We start from the raw sequence: 17,909 nt of genomic DNA, 5'->3' as shown, positions 1-17,909 counted from the left end.
AGCTTAGGGAGGGTGAGCGAAGTGGACGGGACGTCACGAGGACTGTGTAGGTCGTGACGAGCGTGGGGCGGGGCCTAGGGAGGGTGAGTGGGGTGGGGGTGGGGCCAGTGCCGGACGTGGCCAGCCTGAGGCGGGGCCTAGTGAGGTTGAACTGAGACCTAAAGGGGCAGAAGCGGAGGGGTGGGGCCCGTGTAGGGAGGATGAGCAAAGACCAGAAGGAGACGTAAGCGGTGGGGCGGGTTCGGTGCAGGACCTGGCCGCGTGGTTCGGGGCCTAGGTAGGGTGAACTGGGAGGGTGCGTCCCCGGAGGGGCGGGGTCGGTGTTGGACGTGGCGAGGGTGGGGCGGGGCCGGGTTGTGGTGTGGTCGCGTCCCCCTCCCTCCCGCCTTTCCGGTCCTGCTCCTTACGTCCCACAGGACGCGGGCTGCGTGTTCAGGTGAGTTTGGGGGTGTTTGGTGTCCGAGGAGCCGGCTGCCTGCAGTGACTGTTTCGGGCAGTTCCAGGTGAGACTTAGAGCCCCGAGGCCTCTTACACTGTACGCGCCAGTATGTCCGCGCTAGGGTGACAGGTTTGTGCACAGCCCCGGTTGACTGGACACGCCGGGCTGGAGGCACGAGTGTCGCGGGACCCCGGCGGCCGCGCTTGGCGCTAGTTAGTGGGCCGAGCAGGACAGGCGGGGTCTGTGCTGCTGGCGGAGAGCCGGCGGGAGAGGCGGGACGTGGCCCAGAGCAGGGGGTGCTCAGCGGGAGGCTGAGTGTCCAGGATTTGGGGAGAAGCGTGGGTGCCACCGAGAATCGCTTTGGGTCGTTAAGTCGTCGGTGTTGCAGCTTCACGTTTTCCCGGGGAGACTCCCAGAGCTATCTCAAAGTGTGTAATTGTTTAAGAAAAAAATCAATGACGTTTGTTAAAGCACAGTTACGGATACTTTTTTCAGGCAGCGGGGCTATCTCCACAAGTGGGATTTTGTAGTGCAGAGGGGGAAATTGGACTCAATTCTGAATACAGCCTGGCGGTATAGCTAAGGAGCAAAGGCAGGGCGTCAGTGGGTAGAAAATAAATAAGATGAAATATGAGGGTTAAGGGGGATTGTGACAACAATGACTAATAGGTTTCTTGCTGAAGATCGTCCAGGACGATCACACATCAGCTGTGGGTTAGTGGAGGATCCGGGATCTGGCCAGATATTGTGGGGGCTAGGGGCAGCCTGCTCCAAAATGTACCACAATGACATATTGATTATTTTAAGTAAAAATCCCTTTTTTAAAAAGTTTATTTATTTTGAGAGAGAGTGCGAGCAGAGGAGGGGCAGAGAGAAAGAGAGAGAGAGAGAGAGGGAGGGAGAGAGGGAGCAATCCAAACTGGCTCCATGCTGTCAGCACAGAGCCTGATGCAGGGCTCAAGCTCATGAATGGTGAGATCATGACCTGAGCTGAAATCAAGAGTTGGATGCTCAACTGACTGAGCCACCCAGGTGCTCCTTAAATAAGAATTACTTAGGAGACAGGCTATGCTAGGACACTCAGACCCTCCTCTTTCTCCCTGGAGGCAGGAATTAAATCTGGTATGTGAAAGGTATCATCGTACTGATGAGACGAAAACTTTCTAAAGGGCTAATATACAAAGGAAACCATTTTAGATTTCTTTCTAGGTCAGCATAACTGTACATAAACTTGTTCAAACCCCAACCCTGATTCCACCACACATGGCCTGTGCATCTGCTTTGCGAACGTGGCCTAAAGCCTAAAGGAAAACCTTCTTGTCCTAAAGGAAAACCTTCTTGTCCTAAAGGAAAACCTTCTTGTCCTAAAGGAAAACCTTCTTGTCCTAAAGGAAAACCTTCTTGTCCTAAAGGAAAACCTTCTTGTCCTAAAGGAAAACCTTCTTGTCCTAAAGGAAAACCTTCTTGTCCTAAAGGAAAACCTTCTTGTCCTTGCGATATGGATCAACACTTCCTACTCCCTGCATTCCATTACGCTAAAACTTGTGATTCCCATCTATGTGTTCATCTTTAATCTGTTGACCTTGTATAAGATGTAAAAAGTGTATAAACCTGTAAAAACTGTTCATTCTCTGGAGCCCTTTCTTCCCTGTGGAGAGTGTGTTTCCCGGGTAGCTGTCCTAACTTGGGCTGGAATAAAACTCTTTTCTTCTAGAGATTCTAATTGGTGTGTTCACTTTGCATCCACATTTCTTGTAGTCAGCAGGGTACGGCGCTTGATTCCAACCCAGGCCTTTTGTGCCCTTCTAACTTCTCTGCACCTCATGGGCTTATCAAGTGAGTTCTCATGATATCCCAACCTCCTCAATTTAGATTGAGGGTCCTGACTCGTATTCCAGTTGTTGAAGGTGGCCGGTTTAGGTAGGAATAACCTAGAGGGATTGGAGTTGATGGATTGGTTGTTTTACTTTGTCATTATACTAATTGATGATATAAGGCTTAAGGAAGTTTTCTGGCTAGAAATATGAGTGACTGAATCATTCAGCTCAGAAGAGAAGGGACATTTGCTCCTTCTGGTCAAATGACACTTTGAGGAGCCCAGCAAAGAGAGACACCTGGGAGACCTTGACTGCTGAAGAAGCCCCGGACCCCACAGAGGCAGCCAGTCCCCAAAAGGACTGACAGTATCAGATGAAGCCTCAGAAAGCCATTCAGAGTGCCCGCCCGTCACCCTGCAGGCTGTGCAGGTGAACAGGTTAGGCCAGACCTTCATAGGCCTGGAACATCCCTGGCCACCTGGGGCCAGCTCCCAGGGTGCTGACTGTGCAGGGCCGGGTGGGGCAGGTCGGGGAGCCAGGACCCAGAACCGGGTGATGTCCAGCCAGGCTAGGGGACTGGTGGAACTTTTGGGGGGTTCATGTCAGCATCTGCATTTTTCCAAGCCTTACCTGCACATTTGGGCATATTGGTATCCCTTAGGGCAGACTTAGAGGACTTGGGTTTGTCCTGCCAGGTCTGGGCCTGCCCACAGGACCAGGGAGCCAGCCAAAGGTGGAACCTGGGAGCCTCGAGTGTTGGGGAAGCCTGGGAACCTATCGCGTAGCCTGTCTAAAGGGTGAGTGACTGTGGCCAGTTGAAGGTTGCCGCCTCAGAAAGATTTTCAGTGTGTGGGCTCCCTCTACCTGGGGATTGGACAGATAGATGTAGACTGTTAGTGTTGTGGAAGTTTTTCAGTATCGGCCCCCAAATCTCCCGAATTCATATTTCTGTGTTAGAAAAATGCACACATTTCATTCCAGAATGTATTGCTAAAAATGTGTGGACTGCCTTTTCTGTGCAGGACTATGTGGCTGCAAGGTATTCTTCACTATGACACCTGGGAGACTTGATTCTTGGTAAGCCAGTGACCCCATTAGTAGCCACTGAGTTGAAGTACGGACTGCCTCCGAAGAAGCACTCTGGGGTAGGAGGGCTCTCTGCCCTGGTGGCTGTTGGGGTGGTTCCAGAGCGAATCATGGCTCCAGTGGCCTGGAGGGTCTTAACTGGCCCCACTGCCCTCAAGCGGTCGAAGAGGGGCTGTACTGTGCATCCACGAGCACAAAACCCAGCAAAGCCAGCAATGTGAGCCAGCTGTTGAAGTTGGCCCATTAGGAGGAGAAAGCTGCCTCATTTTAATCACTCATCAGAACCACTGAGCATATTTTCCCTGAGGGCACAGGTGGAGGAATCTAGGCAGCTCTGTTCAGGTTGGGGGGTGTGGGATGTTCTCGGGGACCCTACAAACAGACCCCTGGGAGCCACGAGTGTTAGAGGATCCTTGGGCCCAATCAGGCATCCAGTCCGAAAGGGCTCTGTGTGTGGCCAGTTTCAAGCTGCCACCTTTGAAAGCATTTCAGGGAGTAACCAGTCTGGACCATGGTGGTACGTAGGTTTGGGGCACCAAACTGAGCCCAACAGCCCATGAGGTTACCAGCAGACAAAAGCAACGTGGTAGTGAGGGGCTTGACTGTGCACCCTCAGGCTGAGCCTGATCATCGGGGACCCACGATGAGAGATGTCTGACAGGGCGTGAAAAGGAGGCCCAGGCCTGAGGGACTGTGTGGAGTCGAAAAGATGAATAGGAGGGAGGGAGAGTCTGGGCCCTGGAGCAGGCTGTGGATTGACCCCTCAGACCTCAAGACAGACCCCAGGGAGCATGGTTGTGTGAGAAGCCTTGGGACCCACAAAGCCCCCAGTTCCAAAAGGGTCTGTCTGTGCCGGCCTGAAGCTGCTGCCTTTGGAAGAATTTCAAGGAGTAACCCCTCTCCACCCTCGGATGGTGCAGTTTGGGACACAGGCCCAAGCCCAACATTCCCGGAGGGGCTCAGCTGAAAGAGTTGGTAGGGCAGGTAAATGAGGAGGGCTGGCTATACATGCAGAGGCCGCTCAGGCCTGAGGGGAAGCCTGGACCTGAGTTGGGAGACCACAGCCCCAGCCCCAGAGCAGGCTTCTAGGGGGCCAGTCTGATCCCAACAGCCCAGCATGGCCCTGACCAGCAGGGTGGCCTTGGAGGCCAGTGATGGGGGCTGAGCACACATGGCCGTTACATGGCTGCCACAGGACCCACATGGCCTGAACCTTAAAGAAACAGCCATAAGCAGAGCCTAGGCCTGGGACCAAGCTCTCAGTGGCTCGTGGCATCTGCGGAATCCAAGCCACATCCTAGACAATTGCATGCGTCACCCCTGAAGCAGAGCTGGAGGAATCTGGGCTGACTTGACAGGGAAGAGGCCAGGTCACAGGTGCCCCTGATACCAGTCTCACTGGAAGCCTTAGCTGACATGGAGGCCTCCCCTGGAGGCCAAGCTATAAGCAATTGCACTGCCTGATCAATACACCAGCTGGCTGGGGTATGCTTCCACAGAAGACCCCTGGGGGCCTTGATTGCTGGTGAAGCTGGGGACTCCATTTGGCAGGCAGACAGGCTACATGGGGACTGACTGCCACCTCTGGAAACTTCGGAGGGTTGGCTCAGTATTGTGACCTCAGGGTTGGGATCCTGCTGCCCAGGAGGCTATGTGGGTGCTTTGGGTGTGGGCAGAGCTCCACAGGCAGAGAGAGAGCCGGCTTCCTCAAAACAGGTAAAAGGGTGGCTAGTGTGCGTGATGAGACGTGCAGGTGCAGGCAGCCAGGGACCAGCAGAGGCAAGTGTGTGGAGAGATTGGGTGTTGTGGGTAGGCCTTTGGCTGTCCAAGTCCTCTGCCTGATTCCCAGCTTTGTGCTCCATAGATGAGCATACTTTTCCTCCCAAAGGTAAAGCCAGTGGAGCGTGGACTGCCTTGGCCAGACAGGGCCAGTCTGTCTGGGCCTGGGAACCCGGATTCCTGGTAAGCCCAGAGCCCCATCAGGGAGGCAGCCAGCTGCATGGGTACTGACTGTTGGCTCATAAACATTTTGTAGGGGAGGGTATCTTCTGCCCTGGAGGGTGTTCAGGTGGTTTGAGAGCCACTTGAGGCCCCAGAGGCCTCAGGCAGGCCTGTCTGGGGTTGTCTGGGGGACCCACCAAACACAGACCCCTGGAAGCCCTGGGGCCAGCCAAGCGCGCAGTGCAAGAGGAGTCTGGCCAGTTTCAAGCTGCCACATCAGAAAGAATTTGGGAGAGGAAGCTCTCTGGACCCTGGGATGTGCAGGTCTAGGCAAACTGACCAAGCCCAACAGACCAAGGGGAAATTAGCAGACTTCTGGGTGTCCTTCACAGGTGGGCCTACTGGGCCTCACTATCCTGCCCAGGGGGGATTTGAAGAGACCGGACAGGTAAGGACCTTTTTTAGGGGCAGGTTTGAGGAGGAGAACGTTTCTTTTCTGAGAAACGATATCTGTTATTTCAGAGTGAAGTAAATTTTGCCCCCAGAGGTCCACCCTAGGACCCCAGGATGTGACCTCATTCAGGAGTAGGACCTTTGCAGATGTAAGTAGGTAATAGGAGTCATTAGAGTGGCCCTAATCCTGCATGACTTACGTCCTTGTAGGAAGAAGAAAAGCCATTTAAAGACAGTGATGGAAGGGACACAGCCAAAGAATACCTGGAGTCCCCGGAAGCTGGAAGAATCCAGAAGGACCCTCTTCTGGAGCCTCAGCACTTTCACAGCTGGGAGTTGTGGGTGGGCCTCAGTGGAGGGCAGCGCTGTGGTCCCTGACAGTTCCATGTCCATGCACAGCGGCCGTGGAGCAGCTCCCACAGCCTGCTGACCAGCCAGCTGGTCTCCTGGGAAACTGGGGTGCTGCATATCTACACTTGGCTCGGCCATCACAGCCTTCCTCCCAGGGCTCCGGTCTGCACGGGACTTGGGGCCAAGGGGATCTGGGCTTTCAGCCTCCACACAGGGGCCTCCAGGGGCCCAGTAATAGTGCCAAGTGTGTCTGCCAGGATGATGGAAAGTGCACTTCCATCCGTGTGGAATGGGAGCTGGGAGTTCTCCTTACTTAACTAAATTGAGAGCAGAGAGGGTGCATAGTATTCAGCTATAAATAGGAGTAGGGTGGACACATGTGCCCAGTGAGAGAAACCAGACCTAAAAGGCCACGAAACGTCCAGGACAGGCAGGTCCACAGACGGAAAGCACCCTAGTGGTCCCTGGGGGCCGGGGAATGAGAGGTGGCCACCTAAGGGTGGGATAATGGGGATTCGGACTGTGGCGATGGTTGTACCACTCTGTGACTCTACAAAACAACACTGAGGTTTACAGTTTATTTTTAATTTTTTATTATTTTTTTAAGATTTTTTTTAAGTAATCTGTACACCCAGGATGGGGCTCGAACTCACAACCTGAGATCAAGGGTTGCACGCCCTACCAACTGAGCCACCCAGGTGCCCCTGAGGTTTATTTATTTATTTATTTATTTTTTCAACGTTTATTTATTTTTGGGACAGAGAGAGACAGAGCATGAACGGGGGAGGAGCAGAGAGAGAGGGAGACACAGAATCGGAAACAGGCTCCAGGCTCTGAGCCATCAGCCCAGAGCCTGATGCGGGGCTCGAACTCCCGGACCGCGAGATCGTGACCTGGCTGAAGTCGGACGCTTAACCGACTGCGCCACCCAGGCGCCCCTGAGGTTTATATTTTAAGTGAGTTCATTGTATGGTATGTGAATTATATCTCAATAAAGTTGTTGTCAGGCAGCAACAGCTAGGGGATTCCAGCTGCACATCCAGAATCTGTCACAGGAGTTGAGAATGTGGCAGAACCTGCCCGGACCGCTGAGGGTCCTTACAAAATCCCTGCAACATGAAACACGTGGGGCCACAGCATGTTTAGACCTCAGCCAGCAAGGCTGGATTCTGTGGACTTGCTGTCCTCCCTTACAGACAAGGCATCGCCCCCCAGGAGAAGGTGAGGCGGCTTGAACAGCCCTTCTTTCTTGGGTACATTTCTTCTTTCCCTCCCAGGGATGGTGGCAGCCGAACTTAGAGCAGCCAAGGCAAAAGTGTGATGCACAAAACAACCGAGAAGTTTGACCAGGTGTGGTGGGCTCCACGGAGTCCAGGAGCCCAGGGCCTGAGGTCACAGGAGCTTCCTTCTCAGCATCATTGCCCTGTACCCCCAAGTATGGGGCATTTGCTGACATACTTGAGGGTTGAAGGCATTATGATTTCACTGGTAGAAGCCATCCTACTTCTGGCACTTTGTTTAGGAAGACCACTTTTTAAAAAACAAAGAATAACCTTATATGTTAGAAATTATGTTGTATATGTGGGAAATATAATCATAAAATTGTAATTACGGAGCCGTCATCCAGATCAAGAAATAGAGCATAGATGGTAAGTGCCCAGAGGTGCACGGCCCTCTTAAGCTCCTCCCTGCCATGAGATAACTATTGCCCTGAACTTGGTGGTGACAGTATTGTGGTGCTTGTGGCACGCCCCACATATGCACCCATAAATAAGAAACCCAGCTCTGCCTGGTTTCACCTGTGTGTGTGGGAAGTACTAGTGCAGTCTGATTTATCCTTGTCATTGGCTCAGTATTGTGTCTGTGACATTCTTCTACAAAGATACAATCTTTAAAATAACTTTTGTGGGGTACCTGGGTGGCTCAGTCGATTGAGCATCCGACTTCGGCTCAGGTCATGATCTCATGGTCTGTGAGTTTGAGCCCCGCGTTGGGCTCTGTGCCGACAGCTCGGATCCTGGAGCCTCTTTCGGATTCTGTGTCTCCCTCTCTCTCTCTGACCCTCCCCCGTTCATGCTCTGTCTCAAAAATAAATAAATAAAATAAAATAACTTTTATGAATTTTAATGTGAAGTTAAAATTTATTTTATTGCTGTGGAATATTCCATCACAGGCATGTGCTTAATTCATGTCTCTGTTCTGCTTCTGGTTTGTTTTTTTTTTACAGAGTGAGTGTGCATGAACTGGGAGAGAGACAGAAGGAAAGAGAATCCCAAGCAGGCTGCACACTCAGCACGGAGCCTGACACGGGGCTTGATGCCACCACCCTGGGATCATGACCTGAGCCAAAATTGAGAGTCAGATGCCCAATGGACTGAGCCCCCCCAGGTACCCCTCCATTGTGTTTCTGATGGCATTCAGATTGGTTCCAGATTTTGTCTCTTTGTACTGAGAATGTCCGTGTTTGTGTGTCCTAGTGTGTGTGTTCTTGTGTTTGTGTATAACTGAAGGTCAGAGTATGTGCATGTTTTACTTTACTATGTAATGCCGAATTGTTTTCTTTTTTTCTTTTTTAAATTTGCGTTTTAGATAACAATATTGGTTTCAGGAGTAGAATTCAGTGATTCATCACTTACATGTGGCACCCAGTGCTCATCACAAGTGTCCTCCTTTTTTTTTTTTTTTTTTTTAATTTTTTTTAACGTTTATTCATCTTTGAGAGACAACAGAGAGACAGGGTGTGAATGGGGGAGGGGCAGAGAGAGAGGGAGACACAGAGGCTGAAGCAGGCTCCATGTTCTGAGCTGTCAGCACAGAGCCTGACTCCAGGCTCGAACTTACGAACATGAGATCATGACCCAAGCTGAAGTCAGCCACCTAACCGACTGAGCCACCCAGGTGCCCCACAAGTGTCTTCCTTAATGCCCATAACCCATCTCGCCCATCTTCCTCCATCAACCTTCAGTTTGTTCTCTGTTGTTAGAGTCTCTTGTGGTTTGTTTCCCTCTGTTCTCTCCCCCACATATGTTCATCTGTTTTATTAAATTCCACATATGAGTAAAATCATGTGGTACTTGTCTTTCTCTGATTGACTTACTTCAGTTAGCATCATACACTTTAGTTCCATCCACGTTGTTGCAGATGGCAAGATTTTGTTCTTTTTGATCACCGAGTAACATTCCATTGTATATATATATATCACATCTTCTTCATCCATTCATCAGTCAATAGACATTTGGGCTCTTTCCATCTGTTGGTCATTGTTAAGAATACTGCTATAAACATCAGGGTGCATGTATCCCTTTGAGTCTGTAATTTTGTATCCTTTGGGTAAAATACCTAATTGTGCAATTGCCTGATCATAGGGTAGTTCTATTTTTTTTTTAATGTGGTAAAATAAACATAACAAAGAATGTACCATTTTAGGGGAGTGTCAGTGGCTCAGTTGGTTAAGCGTCCGACTTCGGCTCAGGTCATGATCTCATGGTTCATGAGTTCGAGCCCTGTGTTGGGCTCTGTGCTGACAGCTCGCACTCTGTTTCTCTCTCACAAATAAATAGACATTAAAAAAATTTTTTAAAAGAATGTGTCATTTTTATCATTTTTAAGTGTACTATTCAGTGGCATGAAACACATTCACATTCTTATGCAACTGTCCCCACCATCATCTCCAGAACTTTTTTCCCGTTTTGTAAAACTGAAACTCTGTCCCTATTAAATAGTCCTCTCATCTCCAGCCACTGGCATCCACCATCTTGTCTCTATGGACCTGTCTACTCGAGGGACCTCCTATGAGTGGAATCATACAGTATTTGTTCGTTTTGGGGCTGCCTTCTTTCATTCAGCATCATGTCCTCAAGGCTCATCCATGTTGTAGCAGGTGTCAGAATATCCTTCCTTCTCAACACTGAGTATTCTTGCATTGTCTGGATAGACCACAGTTAGCTGATCCACTCATCTATTGATGGGCAGATGTATTATCTACATTAATTTCTCATATCTTAAAATATTTGAATATCTTCAGAAAGTCCTGTGAATCAGGTCTTTTACCATTAACTTTTCTCTTTAACTTTTTATTTTTTGATTAAAAATTTTTTTTTTAATTTTTTTTTTTTTTTTGAGAAAGAGGGAGACACAGGATCTAAAGCAGGCTCTAGGCTCTGAGCTATCAGCACAGAGCCCAATGTGGGACTCAAACCCACGAACCATTAGATCATGACCTGAGCCGAAGTCAGACGCTTAACTGACTGAGCCACCCAGGTGCCCCTTAACTTTTTATTTTGAAAACCATCAAACAGGAAAAGGTAGAATTCAAAAACTTCACCTGCATTCAGCAATCAATGCTTTGCCGCATTCACTTTATTCTCTGCATGCGTGTGCATGTGTGTTTACTGGAACCACTTGCAAGGTGGCTGCAAACTGCAGTGGGCCCTCATGCGTCACTGGGATTGCTCCTGTGTGACCGTGCTACAGTCATTGCTCTCCGGAACTTGAAATGGCTGGAAGACAACATCCCAGTGAAGAATCTGTGTGGATTGCCATGCCTGTCTCAGGAATGCCCTTCACACTTTCTTTTTGTCCCATTCAGAGTCCAACTAAGGGCCATGTTGCATTTAGCTGTCCTGTGCATGGGTTCACTTTAAGCCACAAGCTTGGTGGGTTGGAGAGCCCAGGCTTGTCGTATGGAAGACACCCCTGCTGTGCTTCTGGTCTCCATGTCCCTGAACTTAGTTCCTTCCTTGGGGTCACTCAGCATGACCCTACTCGGACTGGGCCTCTTTCTACAGACAGTCCTCATCACCAGGTTGGGGTCCTGCTCACCCTCTCCCGACTTTAGAATCAGCAATGGGGGCTTTGCCAGCCCCCCAGCCCATCTCCCTCATGGGAGACCCTGTACTTTCAAAGAGCATGAACCTGGACATGTCTGTTTGGAAGTGTCGTGGAGTGCAGGGCCCACAGCAGGCAAGGTGACACGCATGGCCATGGCAGTAGCCTTGCGGTGGTGTGGCAAGTTCAAACATTTCCAGGTTCTCTGCTCAGAGCGGCTTCTGTGTCATGACCTCTTCACGTCCTTGCCTTCAAAGACGACACAGTGCGTGTCCTGAGTGTCAGCCGTGTATACACAGTGGCCAAACGCCACAGAAGTAGTCTATCAGTGCTCTGTCCCAAGGGCACTGATGTGAAGGTGGACGTGGGCCCCTGCCACAGAGGCAGGGTGTGCATGCTTTTGGCTGCCCCAAGCAATCATAGGCCCTGGCCCCCGGGGTGGATGGACACCAGCACCTGGTGCCCCGTGCTGGGCCAGCCTGGGCCGGTCCCTGCTGAGTGCCCAGTACATGCAGCAGGTGGGAACACTTCACATCACAGCCACCTCTCTGTGCAGGAGCCCGGTCTGTGCTACTGCAAGTTTCTGGCATCCCCCTGGATCCTGACCATCAGGTGGCCAGAGACATTGGTAATACTTGCATCTCATTTTGAAATGTTTAAAAATGGGATGGTCCTGTGTATTTTCCTGGTGAGTGTGTGTGTGGGTTGAACCTCAGTGTAGTTTATGTCCTCCTTCCCAGCTCACGGTGAGCTCCCTGCTCATCTAAGAGGAACCATGTGCTCCTTGAGAGAGCAGTGCTAGGCTCGCTTACCTGACCACGTTCTGCGGACATGGTACATGGAGAGCCCACCGTGTCCTGTCTACACTGGGACATTTAGTTCTGACTATGTTCTGTCTTCACAAGACTTGTAGACCTGATTGTGTTCTCTCTATTCAGTATATTTAGACCTGGCCATGCTCTGTCTACACTGAATATATGTAGACCTGCCCAGCGCTGTCTACACTGGGACATTTAGACGTGTGTGTTCTGTCTACAATGTGTCATGTAGGCCAGTGTTCGGTTTACACTGGGCATTTAGTCCTGATTGTGTTCTCTATGTTGTCTATCCTGGTACCTTTACATTTGACCATGTACTCTGTGCATTAGCCTCTAAACGTCATTTTGATGATCACGGTTGAAATGACCACAAAGGGTTTCTATAGCGCTTTAAATCCTGCGTGGACATGAGTTAGAACAGAGACTGTTCTAGAGCCCTGAGAAGCTGGCTCCAGCACAACAGCTGCACGTGTCACGGAGGTTGGTGACTCTCTAGGTGACCCTCATATCGTTAATTCCCTAACATCTCACAAGTCCAAACCATCTTAACAGTGAAGGTGTACAGAGTTTTTCCTCACAAAGTGCACTGAAAATTTGGAGATTGAGAACAGGCCTTGGAATTGGTTAGACACATGGTTTAACCTCAGTATGGGGAGTTGCACAACCATGGCCTATGTTCAGATTTTAGTGCTTTGAGGTCTGGGGTGCACAACTGAGACTGCCTTGTTTGGGTAACCTTGCTAAGACCCCAAGTGTGGTCATGGGTCCTGGCGAGGGTGTGAGGTGCATGGGGGTCTTGGCACATGGTGGGGGCTGGGAGGACAGTGAGGTGTGGGGGCCTGGTGCATGGGGGATGGATGCAGGGCATAGGGGTCTCTGTGCACAAGGCAGAGGTGTCCCAAATGCAGCACTGCAAAGATGGGAACTTGTAGGGGTACAGAGGGCTGCACGTGGGGATAACAGCATGGGGTATTAGCAGAGCACATGGGGCACGATGTCAGGTGGGCACCTGCTCCACAGACATCCCCTGGGCACCCTGGTTCTACAAGCTGCCCTGGACTCACCTTCTGGGTTAGCACCTCCAGCTTTGAACTCCCTATGGGGTTCACCTTCCTTTGGGGTCTCCTGCAGACTTTGTGACCACAGGTGCAGTGTCTGGGACATTTGGGGGTCTCCCTGTGTCGGTATGGGTGATGGTCCCAGATGCAGGGTGAATGTGGACGTGTGATCACCCCAGCTCAGGGTCTGGGGAACTTGGGCCCCCCTCTGTCAATAAGGATGAATGATCCTACGTGCAGGGTCTGGGAGATATGGGGTCACTCTGGTAAGTGTGGACGTGTGACCTCCCCAGCTCAGGGTCAGGGAGATTTGGGGGTCCTCCTGTGTCAGGATGGTTTAGTGACCACAGGTGCAGTGTCTGAGACATTTGTGAGTCCCTGTGTGACACTATGGATGAGTGTCCCCAGTTGTGGTGTCTGGGAGAGGTTGGGTCACCCTAGTAAGTGTGGACCTGTGACCACCTCAGTTCATGATCTGGGAGATTTGGGAGCCCTCCTGTGTCAGTATGGGTGAGTGAAGTCAGGTGCAGCATCAGGGAGATTTGGGGGGGTCTCCCTTGTCATTATGGGTGAGTGATCCCAATTGAAGCATCTGAGAAATTGGGGGTCCCTCTGTGTCAGTTTAGATGAGTGACCCCAGGTGCACGTTCTGGGACAAGTGGGGCCACCCTGGTGCCTGTGGATGTGTAACCACTCCAGCTCAGGTTTACTGAGATTTGGGGGTCCACTGTTCTAGCATGAATTAGTGACCGCAGGTGAGGCACTTGGTAGAGTAGAGGTCACCATGGTGTGTGTAACTGTGACCACCCTACCTAGGGGTCTGGAAGATTTGGGGGTCTCCCTGTGTCAGTATGGATGAGTGACCCTAGGTGCAGCATCTGGTAGACGTGGGGTCACCCTGGTGAATATGAACGTGTGTCCACCTGAGCTCATGGTGTGCAAATTCGGGAGGCCCACTTCATCAGCATGTTTGAGTGACACCAGGTGCAGAGTCTGGGAGAGGTGGGATCACCCTGGTGAGTGTGAAGGTGTGACCACCCATTCTCAGGGCCTGGCAGTTTTGGGGGTCCCCCTGTGTAAGTACTAATGAGTGACCCCAGGTGGAGTGTCTGGGAGATACGCAGGCCCCTCTGTTTCAGTATGGATGAATGACAGCAGTTACAGGGTCTAGGAAAGATGGGGGTCACCCTGGTGAGTGTGGACATGTGACATCCCAGATCAGGGTCTGGAAGATTAAGGCTCCCTGTTTGTTATTATGGTTGAGTGACCCTAGATGTAGGTCTGGGAGGTTTGGGGGTCCCCCCATTTCAGTATGGATGTGATCCTTGGTGCAGATTCTGGGAGAGGTGGGGTCACCTTGGTTAAGTGTGGACGTTTTACCACTCTAGCACAGGTTTTGGGAGTTTTGGGGATCCCCTGTGTAAGTATAAATGATTGGTTGCAGTTGCAGTGTCCTGGAGATGTGGGGTCACCCTGGTGAGTTTAGATGTGTGACCACCCCAGCTCAGAGTTGGGAGATTTGGTGGTCCCCCTCTGTCAGTATGAATGAGTTATCCCAGGTGCAAGGTCTGTGAGAGGTGGGGCACTCTGGTGAGTGTCACTGTGTGACCACCCCAACTCAAGTTCTGTGATATTTTGGGGTCTCCTCTTTCAGTATGAATGAGTGACCCCAGGTGCAGTGTCTGGGAAAGATGAAGTCACCGTGGTGAGTGTGGATGTGTGAGCACCCCAAATCAGGATCTTGGAGACTGGGGGGTCCCCGAGTCAGTACAAATGTGTTACACCAGGTGCAGGATCTGGGAGACGTTGGGTTACCCTGGTGAGTGTGGACATGTGATCACATCTACTCAGGGCCTGTGAGATTTGGGGGTCCTTTTGTGTCAGTATGGATAAGTGACTCCAGTTAAAGTGTCTGGGAGATTTGGGAGTCCCATGTGTAAGGTTGAATGATTTACTCCAGGTACAGGGAATGGGAGAGTTTGGGTCACCCTGGTGAGTGCGGATGTGTGACCACCCCAGCTCAGGGTCTGGCAGATTTGGGGGTCCCCCTTTGTCAGAAAGAGTGAGTGACCCCAGGTGCAAGGTCTGTGATACTTGTGGATCTCCCTGTGTCGGTATGGATGAATGACCCCCGTGGCAGAATGGTGGGTTCACCCTTGTGTGTAGACATGTGATTACCCCATCTCAGTGTCTGGGAAATTTGGGAGTCCTTCTGTGCTAGGCTGGATGAGTGACCCCAGATGCCATGTCTGGGATATTTTGTGGGTCCCTTTGTGTCACGATGGATAAGTGACCCAAGGGGCACAGTCTCAGAGATTTGGGGTTCTCCTGTGTCACTTTGGTTCAGTGGTACAGGGTATAGGGTCTGGGAAATTTGGTGGTCCCCCTGTGTAAGTATGAATGAGTTACCCCAAGTGCAGGCTCTGGGAGAGGTGAGTTCACCCTGGTGAGTGTGGATGTGTGAACCACACCAGCTCAGGGTCTTGGAGATTAGGCTGTACTCATATGTAAATATGTATGAGTACCCCAGATGCAGAGTCTGGGACATTCTGGCGTACCCCTGTGTCAATATGGATGAGTGACCTCAGCTACTGGGTTGGGGAGAGATGAGGTGACACTGGTGCATGTGGATGTGTGACCACCTTGCTCATAGCCTGGGAGATTTGTGGGTCCTTGTCTGTTAGTATGGATGAGTGATCCCACGTGCAGTGTCTTAGAGATTTGGTGTTCCTTCTGTGTCAGTATGGATGAGTGACCCCAGGTGCAGGGTATGAGAATTTTGGGGGTGTCCCTATCAGTATGGATGAGTGACCCCAGGTGAAAACTCTGGAAGAGGTGGGTCACCCTGGTGATTGTGGGTGTGTGATAACCCCAGCTCAAGTTCTGGGAGTTTGGGGCATCCCTCTTTGTTAGTATGGACGAGTAACTCACTTTAATGATCTGGGAGATTTGGGGGGTCCCTCTGTAGCAGTATGGATGAGTGACCCCAGGTGCAGGGTCTGGGAGATTGGGCATTCCCTCATGTCATTATGGATGAATGACTACAGTTATAGGTCTGGGAGATTTGGAGGTCCCCCTTTGTCATTATGGATGAGTGACCCCAGGTGGAGTGTCTGCGATATGTGGGGTCACCCTGGTGAGAGAAGATGTATGACCACCCCCTATAAGTATGTGGGAGATTCGGAGGTCCTCCTATGTCAACATGGGTGGGTAACACCATTTGCAGTGTTTGGTAGATTTGGGGGAGCCCTATATCAGTATGAATTTTTACCACAGGTTCAGGATCTGGGAGACATGGAATCACCCTGGTGAGTGTGGACATGTGACCACTGCAGCTCTAGGTCTGGAAATTTGGTGGTCCCCTTTGTCAGTATGGTTGAGTGACCCCAAGTGCAGGGTCTGGGAGAGGTGGGGTCACTCTGGTGAGTGTGAACATGTGACCACCCCAGATCAAGGTCTTAGAGAAATGGGAGTTATTCTCTGTTAGTGTGGATTATTGACACCAGGTGCCAGGGTCTGGAAGATTTGGAAGTCCCCCTTTATCAGAGTCAATGAGTGTCCACAGGTGCAGGGTCCGGGAAAGGTGGGGTCACCCTGATGACCTTGATAAGTATGGACCTGTGACCTTCCCAGATCAAGTTCTGGTAGATATGGGGGCCCCCTTTGTCAGTAGGGATAAGGGACCCAGGGTAGGATATGGCATATTTGGGGGTCCCCCTGTGTCAATGTGGATGAGGGACCCCAGGGGCATGGTCTGGAAGATTAGGAGTCCCAGAGTGTCATTGAATGAGTACCAAGATGGAGGGTCTGGGAGATTAGGCGATCCCCCAGTGTCCTTATGGATTAGTGACTCCAGAGGCAGTGTTGGAGAGATGCTGGGTCACCCTTGATAGTGTGGGTGTGTAATGACCCTAGCTCATGATTTGGGAGATTTAGGAGTCTCCCTTTGTCAGTATGGATGAGTGACCCTAGGTGCAAGGGCTTGGAGATTGCAGGGTCCTCCTGTGTCATTATGGATGAGTGACCCTAGGTGCAGTTTCCAGATAGGTGGGGTTAACCTGGTGAGTGTGGGCGTGTGACCATCCCAAGTCAAGCTTTGGGATAGTTGGTGATCCTCTTTTGTCAGTATGGATGAGTGATATCAAGGTGCAGGGTCTGGGAAAGGTGGGGTCACCTTGGCGAGTGTTGATGTATGACCACCTCATTTCAGGGTCAGGGAGATTTGGAGGACCCCTCTGCTGGTATGAATGAAGTGACCTCAGTTGTAGGGTCTAGGAGATGTGGGGTCACCCTGGTGAGTGTGGATGTGTGACCTACACAATTCAGGGCCTGGGATATTTGTCAGTCCTCCTTTGTCAGTATGGATGAGTGATCTCAGACATTAAGGGTCCTTCTGTGTCAGTATGAATGAGTGATCCAACTTGAAAATCTGGGAGATGTGGTGTGTGTGGACATGTGACCACCCTGCTCAAGGTCTAGGAGATTTGTGGGTCCTGTTGTGTCAGTATGGATGAGGGACTCCAGGTGAAGGCTCTGGGAGAGGTGGGTCACCCTGGTGAGTGTGGATGTGTGACCACCTCAGTTCTATTCTGGGAGACTTGGGTGGCCCCATTTGTCAGTATGGATGAGTGACCCAGGTTAAGGATATGGGAGATTTGGGGGTCCCTCTGTGTCAATATGGATGAGGGACTCCAGGTGCAAGTTTTGGGATTTGGGCTCCCCTGTATCAGTATGGATGAGTGACCACACAGGCAGGTGCTCAGAGATTTGGACTTCCCTGTGTTAGTAGTGTTGTGTGACTTCATACAAGGGTCGGGAAGAGGTTGGGTCACCCTGGTGAGTGTGGACCTGTGAGGACCACAGCTCAGGGACTGGGAGATTTTGGGGTCACCCTTTGTCAGTATAGGTGTTTGACAACCTCCTAGACTCTGGGAGATTTTGCCCCCCCCCCCCTTGTCATTATAGATGAGTGATGCCAGGTGCAGGTTCTGGGAGGGGTGGGGTCAGCCTGATGAGTGTGAACATGTGACCACCACCACTCAGGGTCTGGGACATCTCAGGGTTCCTCTTTGTCAGTATGGACTACTGGCCCTAGGTGCAGGGTCAGTGAGATTTGGAG

The 17,909-nt window shown here is 51.1% G+C and overlaps 1 long non-coding RNA gene across 9 annotated transcripts in view; it reads left to right on the top strand.

Annotated features, from left to right (window-relative positions):
• Positions 1-17,909, top strand: part of LOC147570995 (uncharacterized) — a 31,940-nt gene that overhangs the window by 718 nt on the left and 13,313 nt on the right. The window contains exons 1-5 of one of the 9 annotated variants that reach the window (XR_015247825.1): positions 389-503; positions 2,952-3,053; positions 3,279-3,333; positions 5,806-5,885; positions 8,315-8,475. This is a non-coding gene — a long non-coding RNA (uncharacterized LOC147570995). Of the gene's footprint in view, positions 1-145; positions 278-343; positions 504-1,920; positions 3,054-3,278; positions 3,334-5,805; positions 5,886-8,314; positions 8,476-17,909 lie in introns of those variants that run through there. The other 8 variants (XR_015247824.1, XR_015247827.1, XR_015247828.1 and 5 more) reach the window with 8 other exon arrangements.

Source organism: Puma concolor, unplaced genomic scaffold (genome assembly GCF_028749965.1).
Source record: "Puma concolor isolate L17-30 unplaced genomic scaffold, mPumCon1.1.hap2 unalloc_scaffold_76, whole genome shotgun sequence".
Taxonomy (NCBI): Eukaryota; Metazoa; Chordata; class Mammalia; order Carnivora; family Felidae; genus Puma; species Puma concolor.
Note: the sequence above shows the minus strand (reverse complement) of the source record. Positions and strands in the feature narration are given on the sequence as shown.